The sequence below is a fragment of the Cervus canadensis genome, chromosome 22, assembly GCF_019320065.1.
Source record: "Cervus canadensis isolate Bull #8, Minnesota chromosome 22, ASM1932006v1, whole genome shotgun sequence".
In the NCBI taxonomy this organism is placed as follows: Eukaryota; Metazoa; Chordata; class Mammalia; order Artiodactyla; family Cervidae; genus Cervus; species Cervus canadensis.
In genome coordinates this window covers 58529653-58540771 of record NC_057407.1, presented here as the reverse complement: position 1 = coordinate 58540771, position 11119 = coordinate 58529653, and positions in this window count along the sequence as shown.

Below are 11119 nucleotides of genomic sequence, written 5' to 3'. Positions count from 1 at the left end.
GATGCATTGGGGTGACTGCTTTGGGAAAATACTACCTATAACAAGGGTGAAAGCTAAAAAGTAGCTATTTATCGTTAGGGAATACAAAAAATTTAAATAACTTAAAATATAATTCAATCTTTGTCTCTTTTCTAAATTCTATTTTATTTGTTTATAATGTATGTAGTTCAATAGAATATGCATGTGCTGTGTGTTGAGTTGCTCAGTCATGTCTGACTCTTTGAGACTCCATGGACTGTAAGCCACCAGGCTCCTCTATCCATGGAATTCTCCAGGCAAGAACAGTAGAGTGGGCTGCCATGCGCTCCTCTAGGAGATCTTCCTGACCCAGGGATCGAACCCAGGTCTCCTGTATTGCAGGCAGATTTTTTACCACCTGAGCCATCAGGGAAGCATGTAGTTTATAAATAAATAACCACATAATGGGATTGTGTTCAAATTCTTTTTAATAATGGGGGTGTGATTTTAAAAAATTGGAAAACTCTGGTACAGAAATTCAAAATCAGTTTGAGTTATTTTCTCAGCAGCACACCAATATGTATATTATGATAAAAAACTATTTTGTGATAACTTCCAAATGAGTATAAAACACAAATTATTGGAACAGAATTATGAAAATAATTAGCATCTGGTAAAAGCACTCTATGTGTCAGACATAATCCTGTGAGTTTTACATAAACATATAAATATTTATTTAGTCTTAATATGTATACAAATCAGGTGTTCAGTATTTCTGTTTTGCAGATGAGAAAAATTGAAGCTTGGAAGGGATAAATCACCCAGCTTGTATAGTAGAGCTAAACTCCAGAGCCCATAACCTTAGCTACCAATTGACAAATGGGCCTTTTATGTCTATTTTTGTGTATGTTTTTTGAAAAGTTTCTTTAGTGCCCAATGCAATAATGTGTTGAAAATATTTAACAACCAGCCTTAAAAAAATAAACTGTAGGCAAGGACATATGTATATACACTTATTATAATTTTTACTGATCCAAAAGAAATGCCCAGGTAATTTACAAATAATAATAATAATAATATATATATATATTCCTTTCTAAATTCTCTAACCTATAACTTCAATGTGACTTGCTATTTATTACAAAGTGCAACCTACTTCTAATGTACAATGTAACAAAATCAGATGATAAATAAAGGCTAGATTACTGTCTAATCCACAAAGAAATTATTCATATTGTCCAAAAAAAGGTAGTTTCAGCATGAAGAATGGTTGTTAATTTTATTTGTGCTAATGAGTCAGATGAAAGTGAAAAAATCAAGATGTATGTCAATGAAAGTAAGTAGAGGAAGCCAACTTTTTAAAGACATTACTACTATTTAGCAGAAGCATACTAAAGCATATTAAATACAGTAAAATTTCTAGCATATTCTAGGTTTCTAGAACATGCTCCCAAATACTGGAAAGATTCCAAATTGGCTGGCATATTGAGTGCAGCACTTTCACAGCATAATCTTTCAGGATCTCAAATAGCTCGACTGGAATTCCATCACCTCCACTAGCTTTATTCATAGTGATGCTTCCTAAGGCCCACTTGACTTCACATTCCAGGATGTCTGGCTCTAGGTGAGTGATCACACCATTGTGATTATCTGGGTTGTGAAGATCTTTTTTGTACAGTTCTTCTGTGTATTCTTGCCACCTCTTCTTAATATCTTCTGCTTCTGTTAGGTCCCTACCATTACTGTCCTTTCTTGAGCCCGTCTTTGCATGAAATGTTCCCTTGGTATCTCTAATTTTCTTGAAGAGATCTCTAGTCTTTCCCATTCTATTGTTTTCTTCTATTTCTTTGCATTGGAAAACTCAGCAGTGGTCACAGGACTGGAAAAGGTCAGTTTTCATTCCAATCCCTAAGAAAGGCAATCCCAAAGAATGCTCAAACTACTGCACAGTTGCACTCATCTCACACACTCTTAAAGTAATGCTCAAAATTCTCCAAGCCAGGCTTCAAAAATAAGTGAACCCTGAACTTCCAGGTGTTCAAGTTGGTTTTAGAAAAGGGAGAGGAACCAGAGATCAAATTGTCAACATCCACTGGATCATCAAAAAAGCAAGAGAGTTTCAGAAAAACATCTATTTCTGCTTTATTGGCTATGCCAAAGCCTTTGACTGTGTGGATCACAATAAACTGTGGAAAATTCTTAAAGAGATGGGAATACCAGACCACCTGACTGCCTCCTGAGAAATCTGTATGCAGGTCAGGAAGCAACAGTTAGAACTGGACATGGAACAACAGACTGGTTCCGAATAGGGAAAGGAATATGTCAAGGCTGTATATTGTCACTGTGCTTATTTAAGTTATATGCAAAGTACATTATGAGAAATGCTGGGCTGGAAGAAGCACAAACTGGAATCAAGATTGCCAGGAGAAATATCAATAACCTCAGTTAAGCAGATGACACCATCCTTATGGCAGAAAGTGAAGAAGAACTAAAGAGTTTCTTGATGAAAGTGAAAGAGGAGAGTGAAAAAGTTGGCTTAAAGCTCAACATTCAGAAAACTAAGATCATGGTATCTCCCATCACTTCATGGCAAATAGATAGGGAAACAGTGGAAACTGTGGCTGACGTTATTTTTCTGGGCTCCAAAATTACTGCAGATGGTGATTGCAGCCATGAAATTAAAAGATGCTTACTCCTTGGAAAGAAAGTTATGAGCAACCTATAGAGCATATTAAAAAGCAGAGACATTACTTTTCCAACAAAGGTCCTTCTAGTCAAGGATATGGTTTTTCCAGTAGTCACGTATGGATGTAAGAGTTGGACTGTGAAGAAAGCTGAGTGCCAAAGGACTGATGCTTTTGAACTGTGGTGTTGGAGAAGACTCTTGAGAGTCCCTCGGACTGCAAGGAGATCCAACCAGTCCATCCTAAAGGATATCAGCCCTGGGTGTTCATTGGAAGGACTGATGTTGAAGCTGAAACTCCAATACTTTGGCCACCTCATGCCAAGAGTTGACTTATTGGAAAAGACAATGATGCTGGGAAAGGTTGAAGACAGGAGAAGGGGACGACAGAGGATGAGATGGTTGGATGGCATCACTGACTCAAAGGACATGAGTTTGAGCAAGCTCCGGGAATTGGTGATGGACAAGAAAACCTGGCATGCTGCAGTCCATGGGATCACAAAGAGTCAGACACGACTGAGTGACTGAAGTGAACTGAACTGAACTTAAGGATTCTTTAAAATTTTTATTGTGGTTAAGTAATATAGACATAAAATTTACCTTCTTAACCATTTAAAAGGCATTAAGTACATTCACATTGTTGTACAACCATCACTACTATTCACCTTCAAAATTCTTTCATCACCTCAAGCTAAATCTCTGTACCCCATTAAACAATAACTCCCCACTCATCCCTCTCCTGGCCCCCAGAAAAAATTCTACTTTCTTTCTCTATGATTTTGCCTATTCTAGGTAGCTCATATAAGTGGAAGAATCATGTAATAGTTGTCTTTTTGTGTCTGGCTTATTTCCCTTAGCAAAATATTGTAGCATATGTCTGAATTACATTTCCTTTTTACAGCTGTATAATATTCCATTTTATGTGTATATCATATTTTATTCATCATTCATCCACCAATGGGCATTTGGGCTGTTTCTACCTATTGGCTATTGTGAATAATGCTGCTTTAAACACTGGTAAACAAATACCTATTTGAGTCTTTGCTTTCAATTTTTGGGTGTATATACTCAGAATTGGAATTGCTGGGTCATATGATAATTTTATGGGCTTCCCCAGTGGCTCAGCAGTTAAGAATCTGCCTGCAATGCAGGAGCCACAGGTTCGATCCTTGTGTCAGGAAGATCCCTTGGAGGAGAGCATGGCAACCCACTACAATATTCTTGCCTGGAGAATCCCATGGACAGAAGAGCCTGGTGGAATACATCCTGTAGGGTCGCAAAGAGTCAGACACCACTGAAGCAACTTAGCATGCACGCATGCATGGTAATTCTATACTTAATCTTCTGAAAGAATTGTCTTACTGTTCTCCAGTGGCACCCTTTAGTTGTGTTTATTTGTTTTACTTTACTCAGTCTGAGTTTTGCTATTATCATGGGAAATATCAGGTTTCTAATGTCTCCTTTGCTTTCATGTATGCTCTGATCACATTTTATATCTCATTATTAATGTCTCAAACTCTTACTATTGTCTCCATCACTACAAATTTAGATTCCAAACAGTTTAAGGCTTAGCTTGATTTCCAAGTACAATTCAATCATTGATCTGATTGAATACTGACTCTGGTAATATTCAATAAATGTGTTATAACTAATTAAGACTTATATGTAAAAACAAATGTATACTTGTGAAAAGGAAACAAAAAGTCCTTCTAGGAGACAGACTGTGAGTCAGCAAGAAACGCAAATCATACTACAAACAAGTTATTGTTGTTCATTTACTAAGTCATGTCCGACCCCTTGCCACCCCATGAACACCCCTGCAGCACACCAGGCTTCCCTATCCTTTACTATCCCTGAGTTTGCTCAAAATCACGTCCATTGAGTCAGTGATGCCATCCAATGACAATAATGCTATGTGACATGTACACTTCGCTAGTAGGAAATGAAAATTTTCAAGGGAAGCTAAAAGATGGAGCCATTTGCTCTTCTTTGAGGAATAATACCTAACTGAGAGGTGACCTTAAGTTGAGCCTAAATAGATCTTCAGTGACAGTCTGTAACGGAGAAAGGGAGATAAGGGCAATCCAAGTCAGCAGAAAAGAAATGCGGAGGTTCAGAGCCAGCAAGTGCAGTAACAGGGGCAGGCCCTCAGGGCTCTAACACGTCCCTGTGGGCACCATGAAGGGAGGTGGTGTGGAGGTGGTGTCAGGGTATGAGGCTGAACTGGGCCTAGACTGGGAATGACTTTGAGTGACACGCTAAGGAGCTCTTCTTTAAGACCAATGAAGACTCACAGCAGTCTGTAAGTAAAGAAATGGTGTGGTAAATTCTGCATTTAGAAAACCCACTTCAGTGACCACACAGAGAAAGAATTGAAGGGATTTAAAACTGGGGAATAAGAGACCAGATAGGAAGTCAGTGTACCAGACAGTGCTCTCTGGTGAGAATGACTTTGGAAGGATATCTCTTGTGTTTTTATTTCAATGCTGTTGTAAATATCTAAACTTGAAGAGAAATGTAGAAAGTTACATGCCAAAAAAAAATCTGTTTAGGTAGAGACCTGAACTTTAAAAAAAAAAACATTTTAGCAAAATTTCAAGAGAGGTTTTTGTAGCATTGCAAAACGGGAATCACCATTTAGTCAGCTTTTATTCTTCCTCTCTTCTCATAGGAGTTTGTCCTTGAAGTGCAAAATACAAGTTTCTGAACTAATGTGTCTCCAATCTCAGCTTTACTTTGAGACCAGCACACATTTACTGTGACACTTTTTATATTCACAATATCTTGTTTACAGAATGATTATTTTTATCAGAACCAGAGACAATGTCAACCACCCAGTGTTAGTAAAGCAAAGTTCAAACAGCCCTCTCATGTTACCCAACAATGAGAATTTACGGCACATTCAAATCAATTCAGATACTTTCTTGATGTATTTTAGTGGGTGGAATTTCTAATAGGTCTATTCTTTGCCTGAAACTTGCAAATACATGCTACTTTTAATGTTATTAGTAGCATGAGTTACAAGTAGAGATAAGTGGGATGAACACAATGTTTGCTATGGCAAATCTTTCCCTTTTACCTCTAAAAATCAAAATAGTCTCATACAATGATCTTGGCTACAGTCACTGAGAATTACATTAAGACCCACTAATACGATTAGTTGAAACTTGAGATAAGTAAAATACACATAAATCCCCTCAAGTGGAAAAATATTTGCTGTGGATATCTTTCATTTTCAGTCATTAAAAATAAAGCTCTAGGCGTCAGTGACCACAGATTTTGCTCAGTTCCCTTTTGTACTCAGAAGATTCAAAGAGAACTGACATTAGCATTTGAATCACCCTCCTTCAGCAGGAGCTGACCAACCACACTTTGTTTGAATCTGCCTAAAAGCCCTCCCTGGGACAGAGACTATGGAGAGAGGGGACCCGGAGCTAGTTTCCAACTCGTGAGCTTTAGATTCCTGCAGGGCCTCACATGAAGGTGGGCACCATGCAGCCAAACACATGTCAGAAGATGACTCCGGATTGGAAATACGAGTGTGGCTGAGAAATGCTTCTCAGATATGAGTGCATCCTCCCTTTCTACACAAACAGATTAAATCTTTTCAAATACACCCCAGGGCCTCCTCTCTCTGTTACCTACCACCACACACACCCAAGAAATGAGTTTATTAAGTGAAAACAGAAACAAAAGCTGTGACTGGGATGCATACTTGGGGAGCAAAGTCTCTGTGTCAGAAATTAGATCAAAGTTTGAGGGAAAAGATTTTAAAAAATAGAGGCAGAGACTGTGAGGATTATGGCGAGAAGGAAATGAAGACACTCTGTTTGTCAATGCAGAAGCTGGTCAAGAACACTTCTTGGGAGGGCCTGGAAGTTTCCTCAGAGCAGGTACTATCCTTCCAGCCACCTTTGGAGGACAATCAGGCACTCACCTCTCACTCACTGAGCATCTCATTTGGAGTCACACTGGTCAGTGTTTGAAAGACAGCACAACCTCACCTCCTGTAGACAAGCACAGGCAAGCGTATGAACTGTTAGTCCCCCCAAAAAGAAGAGGCTGCTGGGTGGCTCTGGAGGAGACTTTGTTAAGCCCACACCCCCAGACCAAAAGAGTATCATACTGAACCATTTTGTCACTGACTTACACAATTCTTGCTTACTATATTTGGCAACTTATCTGAGATACTGTTGCTAAAAAGGAAAAAACAACAGGCCCAAAACAGAGTCGTTCCAAGTAGAGTCATTTGTGCTAAGCCCCATACTGCAAACCAAGACTTAATACCTAACCTAAGTTGTAGTTTCAACCTCTCTCAGGAATGTGATCCTAACTGGTCAACACTAGTGAGGTGATCCTCCCAAAAGGACCCTTCTGTTCCTCTCAGGAGGGTGGTCTTCCCTGAAACAATTCCTTGTTTGATGATAATTTCCTGCTTCACCCTTTTACTGACTTTAAAACCTGGATGAGATTCACAAATTCTTTGATTAAAGCATTTACATTTTACTCAGTTGCATTTTACTTATTTATCACTGTTAAGCTCAAAATATCAGTTTTAGATTGTATTACAAGTGTAGTAGCAATACTAGATGAAGCCACATATATCTCTTTCAATAATCACAAGAGGTCTGAGGATTTATCCTACTTGCAAGCTAATAAGTTAGTCGGCCACAGTTTTATGGTTGCTGGCAGAAGACATGCTACTCCTGGGTCAGAGACAAAGGACTTTATTTCTCAGGGCATAGCAGGCAGCATGAACTTCAAGCTAGCATCAACTCCCTTTGCTTCCCAAGCCCCATTGGGTAATGAGGAGATGACCAAGAGGACAGTGTGCTGGCCATGGATTTGTATCATAGCTAAAGAGCCCCAAGCTTAGGAAACTCCAAAGTTTTATAGTAAAAGCATTAGTTGCTCAGTTGTGTCCAACTCTTTGGGACCCCATGGATGTAGCCCACCAGGCTCCTCTGTCCACAGAATTCTCCAGGAAAGCATAATGGAGTGGGTTGCCATTTCCTTCCCCAGGGGATCTTCCTGACCCAGGGATTGAACCCAGGTCTCCTGCATTGTAGGCAAATTCTTTACCGTCTGAGCCACCAGGCAAGTCCCCAGTGTTTTATCAGGGAACAGCAAGTAGATTTGCTTACCCTTTTCCTTGGAGTCGGGGTGGGGACATTATCTCTATTATACTGGACAGTAAATATATCTGCCCTTGCTTCAGCATATCTACCCAGCCTGTTAACACAAACATCCTTGAGAGGAGGGTTTGGGCACTAGACTGCTTGGAAGAACAGTTCTCCATGGATGAGAGAAATAGCTTTGATCCCTACTTGGATAGGGTAGTTTAGTTCATTACTACCTACCTGTTATAACCAAATTATAGTCCACGGGACCATTCACCAACCAAATAGTATCTCTTACGTGAAGGTAATAGATAATGGGAAACTACAAGAGATTATTTCCCGTGAAAGCAAAATGTCACCTTGATGGGACTGAAAACTGCCCAGTGAATATCTGTTACACAGACTTACACACCTAAGCAGGGAAATGACTCACAGGGAGGAAACAGACGTAGAAGAAAGGAAAGCCAAGATGGAGAACAGCTGCATAGATTCGAGGCACTCAGCCATACCCTTGCTCCGCATCCCGGTGCTGCTGCCAGCGCTGATGCACAATTAATTTCCTAAGATAACTACCATCCTGACTTCTAACATTACACATTAGATTTATCCATATTTAAACTGCATATAATGGCATCACACAGCACACATTTCTTGTGACTGGCTTCTTTGTCTCTCCATTGTTAGCAAGATTTACAGCATTATGTTGCATGTAGCAGTAACTAATTCATCCTAATTACTGGATAGTGTTCTGTTGTATGAAGATATTGAATATGATGAATATTCTTTATTGACTGTAATGTTGATGAAATTTTTATCTGTTTTCAGTTTTTGGCCATTAAAGATAATCCTGCAATAAACAGTCTTGTACACATATTTTGACATAAGTATATATTTCTGTTGAGTTTAAACCTAGGAGTGGATTTACAGAGATATGGGGTATGCATAAATTTAACTTTAATTGTTAATAGGGAACAGTTTTCCAAAGTGACTATACCCATTTATACTCCTCCTAGGGGTATATGAAAGCTTTACATTGTCACTAATATTTCCTATTGGCAGTGTATTTGATTTTAGCCTTTCTGGTAGTTGTATGGCAGAATCTAATTGTGGTTTTAATTCACATTTTCTTGATGACTAATGAGTGTATATTCTTTTCCATATGTTTATTAATCAACTGTATTTCCACTCAGTGAACCTGTTAAAATCTCCTGCCCTTTTTTTTTTTTTAATTGAGTTGTCATTTTCTTATTTGGGGGAGCTTTTTGTTTTTGATACAAGTTCTTATCAATTATATGTTTGGCAAATATCTTTTCCAACTCAGTGGCTTGTATTTCACTCCCTTAATGTGTCTGAGTGTTAATGCTTTCTTTCCATAGTCATTTTTTCTTATTGATTAATACTTTTGACAATTAAGAAACTTCCTACTTCTAAATATATTCTCTTGTTATCTTCTTAGAATGTTAGTTGACTTATTTTTCACAACGTTACTGACTTATTTTTCACAATTATCTTTACAACCCGTCTGGATTTTATTTTGTGTAGAGCACAGAGTATGTCTCTAAGAAAAAACTCATTGGGTTTTCCTTTACACCTTTTGGGTTTTCCTAACATTCACAACACTTGTGAATTCAGACATGTGGATTTTCCACACCAAGCTGTTCTCTGACAGCAGTTGAGTGTCCTGCATTTCAGTTCAATTCTGGCAGTGACCAGAGTGAATGCAGATCCCCCAGGTTAAAGGCTTAATCCCACAAAACTTCCCCACTTCAGATGCAAAGTGCAAATAGCAGGTCCCCAGGTTACCTACAATTTCTGTCTGCCTTGGCTGTAAATTGAAGGACTCTCCCTCTTCGTGTTTGATCATTTGCTAGAAATAGCTTACAGAACTCAGACACACTTATTTGTGTTTACTGGTTGATGGAGCTTCCCTGGTGGCACAGAAGTTTAAGTGTCTGCCTGTAATGTGGGAGACCTGGGTTCAATCCCTGGGTCGGGAAGATCCCCTGGAGAAGGAAATGGCAACCCACTCCAGTATTCTTTCCTGGAGAATCCCAGGGATGGAGGAGCCTGGTGGGCTACAGTCCACAGGGTCGAAAAGAGTTGGGCACGACTGAGTGACTTCACTCACTCACTGGTTGATTATATAACAAAGAAAATTATAAAGGAGGAAGAGGTACATAGGGTGAGGTCTGGAAACATCCCCACCACAAGAGCTTCTATCCTCATGAATTTGGGGAGCACATAGATGTGTTTGCCAACTTGGAAGCTCTCTGAGCCCCGTATTTTGAAAGTTTTAAGATTTCATCATGCTGTTGTTGCTTAGTCGCTTACCTGTTTCTGACTCTTTGCAACCCCGTGGACTGTAGCATACCAGGTTCCTCTGTCCATGGGATTTCCCAGGCAAGAATACTGGAGTGGGCTGTCATTGATCAAAAACTCCACTTCTGGCTTCTCTCCTCTTCTGAAATGATGGCAGTGGGGCTGAAAGATCCAAACGTCTAATCATGTCTTAGTCGAAGTGGCCAGCCCCCATCCTGAAGCCCACTACAGATCACCTATAAGAACAAAACATACTCTATCACCCAGGAAAATCTGAAGAATGTAGGAGTTCTGTGTCAGGAATCAAGATCAGAGACTGAATATCAGAACAAAAGATGCTCCTGATGTTCAGTTCAGTTCAGTTCAGTCACTCAGTCATTTCTGACTCTTTGACACCCTGTACACCAGGCTTCCCTGTCCATCACCAACTCCTGGAGCTTACTTAAGCTCATGTCCATCGAGTCAGTGATACCATCCAACCATCTCATCCTCTGTCATCCCCTTCTCCTCCTGCCTTCTATCTTTCTAAACATTACGGTCTTTTTTTTTTTTTTTTTTTTTTTTTTTTTTATTTATTTTTTTCCATTTATTTTAATTAGTTAGAGCCTAATTACTTTACAATATTGTAGTGGTTTTTGCCACACATAGACATGAATCAGCCGTGGATTTTTCAAATGAGTCAGCTCTTTGAATCAGGTGGCCAAAGTATTGGAGTCTCAGCTTCAACATCAATCCTTCCAATGAATATTCAGGACTGATCTCCTTTAGGATGGACTGGTTGGATCTCCTAGCTGTCCAAGGGACTCTCAAAAGTCTTCTCCAACACCACAGTTCAAAAGCATCAATTCTTCAGTGCTCAGTTTTCTTTATGGTCCAAATATCACATCCATAAATGACTACTGGAAAAACTAAAGCTTTGACTAGATGGACCTTTGTCGGCAAAGAAATGTCTCTGCTTTTTAATATGCTGTCTAGTTTGGTCATAACTTTTCTTCCAAGGATCAAATGTCTTTTAATTTCATGACTGCAATCACCATCT